Source organism: Zingiber officinale, chromosome 4A, assembly GCF_018446385.1.
Source record: "Zingiber officinale cultivar Zhangliang chromosome 4A, Zo_v1.1, whole genome shotgun sequence".
In the NCBI taxonomy this organism is placed as follows: Eukaryota; Viridiplantae; Streptophyta; class Magnoliopsida; order Zingiberales; family Zingiberaceae; genus Zingiber; species Zingiber officinale.
In genome coordinates this window covers 14,961,785-14,968,216 of record NC_055992.1, presented here as the reverse complement: position 1 = coordinate 14,968,216, position 6,432 = coordinate 14,961,785, and the positions used below count along the sequence as shown (strand labels likewise).

The 6,432-nt window shown below is 43.3% G+C and overlaps 1 long non-coding RNA gene across 2 annotated transcripts; it reads left to right on the top strand.

Moving 5' to 3' along the window:
- Positions 1-1,180: 1,180 nt before the first annotated feature.
- LOC121973159 lies at positions 1,181-6,144 on the top strand. 2 transcript variants are annotated; one of them, XR_006109400.1, is made up of 4 exons: positions 1,181-1,420; positions 1,530-1,699; positions 1,773-2,102; positions 6,083-6,144. It is a non-coding gene; the product is annotated as an uncharacterized LOC121973159 (long non-coding RNA). The 2 variants fall into 2 exon arrangements; XR_006109401.1 differs by lacking the exon at positions 6,083-6,144 and adding an exon at positions 4,788-5,123.
- The last annotated feature ends 288 nt before the right edge of the window (positions 6,145-6,432 follow it).

The following is a 6,432-nucleotide window of genomic DNA, read 5'->3' as shown; positions in this document are numbered from 1 at the left end:
TTCACGTCCCGATTCTGGCAGAGTTTGCAGCAGGCCTTGGGCACACAGCTTCGTTTCAGTACGACATTCCATCCGTAGACAGATGGACAGTCAGAGCGGACCATTCAGACTTTGGAGGACTTGCTGAGGTCTTGCGTTATGGATTTCGGAGGCAGTTGGGAGGACAACCTGCCATTAATGGAGTTCGCCTACAACAACAGCTATCATTCGGCTATCCAGATGGCGCCGTTTGAGGCGTTGTATGGTAGACCTTGTCGGACACGCATCCTCTGGGAAGAGGTTGGGGAGGCCCAGTTGATAGGACCTCAGAGAGCTCAGCAGGATGCAGAGTTAGTTCGTACTATCAGACGAAGGATGTCAGAGGCTCAGAACCGTTAGAAGAGTTATGCTGATCAGAGACGGAGACCCCTGGAGTTCTCTATGGGTGATCATGTATTTCTGAGAGTTTCACCCACGAAAGGGGTGAAGAGATTTGGTCTTCGAGGTAAGTTAGCCCCACGATATATTGGGTCATTCCAGATCTTGGAAAGGATTGGAGCGGTAGCTTACCATCTGGCGCTACCACCATCTCTAGCCGGCATTCATGATGTATTCCATGTATCTATGCTGAGGAGATACATATCCGATCTGACACATGTTCTGTCAGATATATCTGTTCCTATTCAGCCTGATGTTACTTACGAGGAGGTTCCGGTGCGAATTCTGGACCATAGAGAGCATCAGCTGTGGAACAAGACTGTCTGACTGGTTAAAGTCGGATGGCAGCATCATTCTGACGAGGAGGCTACTTGGGAGTTGGAGGATACGATCCAAGCTCGATACCCTCATCTTTTTACTTGAGGTATGTGGGTTAGAGTTCCTTTCAGCATTTATACTGTTGGGTTATATTCTAGTGTTTGCTGTTGGTTATAGCGAAATTTGGGGACCAAATTTTTATTAGTATGGGAGGATGTGAGATCTCAGAAAAATTTAAAAAGTTATTTGAGAAATACCCTTATAGAATTTTTCCGGAATTTTTAGAAATTTTCTGGGAATTTTTTTGAGCTCGTACGGAGGGTTTTGAGGGGATCGATCGGCGATTTCGGATAAAGCCTGTTTGGGGATACCCGTTTAAGTGAGGAAATGTTTTAATTATATATTTCCTTTTCTTTTCATTTCTTCCCCAAAAACGCCGATCCACCCTCTCTTCCCCGAGCCTTCTTCCCGATCTCTCCTCCTCGCCACCGAGTCTCTCTCGCGTCGCCGCCGATCGCCGCGAGCTCACCGTCGGCGGAGGTTTTCCTCTCTGGAGTCTCACCAACGTCAAGCTTCCTTGGCTACCGATGGTCGATTCTCTCCGCCCCTGATCAATCATGCTTGCCGAGCCCTAGTTTTTGTTCCGGCGTTGCTGGATTAACCTCAGATCCGATCGCCGGTGTAGGTAAGCTAGCTTTAACCGAATATTCTTCTTCTTTGAATTTCCGCCGACTCCTGCCCTAGCACCATTGGTGATTTCTTCTTCTCTTGATTCTTTCCGCACTATGCCCTAGGTTCATTGCCGGTGCTTTGCATTTGGATCATTGCTTCGTGTGAGTAGAGCTTCGATCAGGAAGGGGGTCCTAGCCCTAGCCTCGATTCTCCTCTGTTCTTGGTGTTGTGCCCTAGCTCTGAATTTCGCCTCCTCTTCAGAGCAATGGGGTTCCGACAATGAGACAGCGAGGTAAGATTAAGGTATTGATTGATTGGGATTTCCTTGAATGATCTTGGGTCTCCTCTGCCTTGCTGTTGATTAGGGTTACGGGATTGGAGAAGAAGAAGAGTGAGGTTTTGTTCTGTGGGGATTCGATTGAAGAGGGGTTGCTTGAGCTGTGGTTTGTGCTTGATCAGTAGTCTTCCTGCTTGATCCGAATTGTGGAGTGGAATCAAGCACCTTGCTGTTCTGTTTATGGTGTACCTTGTTTCCAGTAGCTACTCACCTCACGTCCGGCAGCAACCTATCTAGTGAGGTGAATCCAGTGAGGATTTGTGAAGGTAATTTTGGTGTCCAGCAGCATTTCTAGTTTTGGCAGCAACCTCATCTAGCAGATTGCTTGGTTTCAGCAATCTACAGCAGCTTGATCGAGGTAAGGTGTATAGGTTTTGTTCTTTGTTTAGATCATGGTATAATTTTGATTTCATGATCATCTGTAGGTTTGGCTAGAGGTTGTAATTAGTAGTTGGTTATGATTAGATATATTTGCTTAGGTTTAATCTAATGGAATGATTAGGGTTAATTGTGTTAACCCTAGTTGTAAAGCCCGAAAAATTCCACAATTTATTTTAGAATTATTCTATGATTTTTCTGGAATTTTTAGATATTTTTCCGGAATTTTCCGAGTAGCAGAAGTAGCAAAAATAATTGGAACCGTAAAATAGCTTAGGCGGGAATCGAACCCGAGACCTATGGTTTACGGATAAGTTTAGTAACCGGTGTACCCAGCAGGGCCGTGCTGAAAGAGAGGAGAACCAAATATATTTATATTGGAGTTGGGCGAATTAAGTCTGTAGTATAAATAGGGAGGTTAAGTGGGAGTTGGGTTATTTTGTTTTGGTTCGGCACATTCTTTTTCACCGTGACCTATCCCTCTTCCCAAAAACCTCACCGCCGCCCACACCTCTTCCTCCTCCTCTCTCGGCGCCCAAGCCCAAGGACTCTCGGCTCATCTTCTGGCGACGACTCCAACACGAAAAAGATTCTTCTCCGCGAGAGGAACGCGAGGACGTAAGCGGTTCGTCGAACGAAGCAGTTTCCGGAAAACCTAGCGGATAGAATCGTAAGAAAACCTTGCGATTGAGGTAAGAAACCCCTCACCTGCAGTATAATTGCTCTCGCTTGTTGGTTTTGGCGTTAGTTTAGTAGTTTTATAGTTTTCAGTTATAGGGTGTGCTCTCAGTGCACACCAAGCATTCGGTAGAATGCCTAGTTCGGAAGGATGCACCAGTAGGCGTCCTAACAGCGTGTAAAACGTATTAGAAATATTTTACTCAGTTTATTATCAGTTATTACAGCTATATGGATCAGATATCCATTGGGTGGGCTCCCACAGTAGCCTCTAGGTTCAGATAACCTAGCTCTAGGTTCAGATAACCTAGAACAGCAAAGTAAAATAAAACAGTATTCAGTATTTTACTTTTATTCAGTTGGCACTGTATTTGGATCAGATATCCATGGGCTGGACTCTCACAGTCGTCCCTAGGTTCAGATAACCTAGTAACCCTGCTGGATTCGGAACTTGCAATCCCGGGTCTCGTAGGGATGCGCGCACAGTAAGTACAGATGCCAGGGCCCCAGCAGCATGTTTAGTATTTTTATCTATTATATGTATAGTTTTCAAATTTGAACCCAGTGATGAGAACACTAATTTAGCTTTCAGTTCAGTTCAGGTTCAGTTTACATGATTTGAGTTCATGTACAGATTTAGATATATGCATGACTAGTTCAGTTTCATGCTCAGCTTATAAGTATGCCATGTCCAGTTTAAAGCATGTTCAATCTATATGCTATGCCATGTTTCAGTTCCAGTTTATGCTTTTGTATGCCTATATGCGATGCCATGCTAATTTATTCAGTATATCCAGCATATGTTTTAAACAGCATGATTTAAAATCATATTTGCATCGTTGCATGTTTTTGTGAGGTAGATGGTTTCTTACTAAGCTCTTTAGCTTACAGATGCTACTTTTCTTATACTGCAAATATCGGTAAAAGAAAAGTGGATTAGCGGAGGCTGGAGGGCGATGCTACGATGATGTGTGTGTGCAAGGGGTTTGGAATAAAGATCCTTGGGATCTACACGTTTTTATTTCAGTTTTAGTACTTAACATGTCTAGTTTTATGACTTAGTCTTGTTACTAGGTGTTATAGCTTAGTAAACTATGCCTTGTTTAGTTTATCATGTTTAGAATGTTAGTATTTACATGCTAGAGTGTTTTTCATGTATCTAGAGCTTGTGTATGTGATTCTTGGCACGAATCAGTGCTGGAAATCAGAAATTCTGATTTCATTTCAGACTATCAGAGCCTGGATCGGTCAGCAGACCGATCCAGTGTTTTTCTCGATCCGACCGATCCAGATGGATACAGAGCCTACAGTATCTCCCAGGATCGGTCAGCCGACCGTTCCATCCGCGAACAGAGAGTTCGGGACGAAATCAGTGGTCACTGATCGGTCAGCCGACCGATCAGTGAGCAGCTGGATCGGTCGGCAGACCGATCCAGCCAGCGTTCCTGTGCACGATCAGGGAGCCACTGATCGGTCCGCCGACCGATCAGTGAGCAGCTGGATCGGTCGGCAGACCGATCCAGCCAGTGTTCGCGTGGGTGTCAGTGGATCGTTCCACGGACCGATCCAAAGCTCCAGTTTCACCTCCTCAGTATAGCTATGAATATCTAGAAGATAGTTGGATATGAAATCTCACTCTCACAGAGTTAACAGAGGCAACTACAATAGTTTAGTAAAATTTTATTTTACCCAGTCTTCCGCACAGTACAGCACAGTAGTTGCAATAGTTAATGTAGCGATCCGGCTCGCAGCTTAGTACCCAGGAGTTGGGTCGTTACACTAGTCAACTATTGGATTTAATTTAAGTTTATATTTCTAATCTAATTGGTGATTAGGGATTAGGTAACTAACCCTAATTGACCGTTAGGTTTAATTAGATAGGTTGAGATTGTGGATTAGGGTTTTATCCTAATTTAGTTTTAGGGATTTTATTTAGCTATTCATTTGATTTAGCTAAATAAAATATATATATTGTTTGTTGACACAGGACACTGATTCGAGACGGGCGTCTCGACTTCGGATTTGGATTGACTGTACCTTCTATTTGAGGCGGGTACCCTTTGACTTATCTTTTCGATATTGTCGTATGATATGTATAGTTTATATATGATTACTAGTGATTGATAGATTATCACTTCCCCGGTTATAGTTTATTTGATATCTGTAGGCGGTTACTAGTGATTGGTAGTTTATCATTTCCCCTGGATGTAGTTTAGTTGATACCTGATACATGCTTCTGTTGATAATTGTTATACATTAGTCTGACATGCTTTTCTTTCTGGCTATGTTTATCTGTGTTCATAGAGATAGATGTATTTATTGTGCTTCCCTCTATACTGGATTAGATGATAGATATGTTGGATATGTGATATTGGATTCATGCTGTTTATTATCCTTGTTATATATGTGTTTATCTTTTTGGCACCTACACATATGAAGGAGGATATGTCCAGGTATGACATACTGTAGCCGCATGCACCATATTGCATGATTGCATGCTGGGTGATTGACAACTCCATTATTGTTGAGCTCGTTGGCCGGCTACATGAGGGCCTGCACACAGCGTGACCACTGCATGGGTAGTGGCACAGCACTCAGGGTGTGTATGGCAGGTTGCTCGGTGGTGCACCGCTGGGGTGCTCATGGGTTGCAGCCGGGATCCCTCCCCGTCATCGCGTACGGGAGTTGAGAGCATTGCGCTCCCTCACTATGTTTGAGGTAGGAGGATAGGTGTACTCCGACAGCATCCCGTCCACTCATCAGGGGTAGTGATGGCAGAGTGCATGGTTGTCACAGCCCTACCCACTCGGTCTCACCATTGTGTGTGAGATGGCTGACTGGTTGACAGGGGTGACCATGTCATATTGCATCATATGCACAGATTACATTCTTTATGATTGATGCATTTCGGTGATTGCATATGATTGACATGCATACAGGATACATGCTTTTGCTCTGACTATTTTTATCTCTGTATGTTGATAGTCAGTTGCCCAAGCCTCGCAGGTGAGTACAGTTTATTTCAGTTATGCATTTTCTTATTATTCGTGCTATAGACTGTACTTTATGCCTTTTGCTGGTTATTACAGTTTATTTCAGCTATGCATATCTATTATACTGTTAGGAGACCGTACCGTAGGTTGTACTGTTAGGAGACTGTACTGTAGGCTCTATGGTTTAGTGTACTGTACCATAGGATGTTGCTAGTAGTTATATGTTGCTGTACATATCTATTGGATTACCTGCTGATTTCTTTGAACTCACCCCGTTACTATTTTTCAGGTTGAGGCCGTCGGGAGATATTCCAGTCGCTAGCCCCATTATCGCGAGGATTTTCTTTGTCGGATTATATTTTACTTTTGCATCTTATATACTTGTATTGTGGGTTTGTATTGTGGACTTTACATGGAACATTCGGGTCTGCTTTTGTTTTCCGCTGCGGATATATTTTCATTACTTCGTGGATTTTGTTTTTCTTCGTTGTAGTGGAGTAGGATGTGTACGTATATCTTCGTTGGTTTCTATATCATCTTTTCTTTATATAACTGCGTGTATTGCTCATATTATATCTGTGTAGAAATGTTGAATATAATTGCATGAATTGTTTACTATTTGTGTGTATTGTTCCAGCC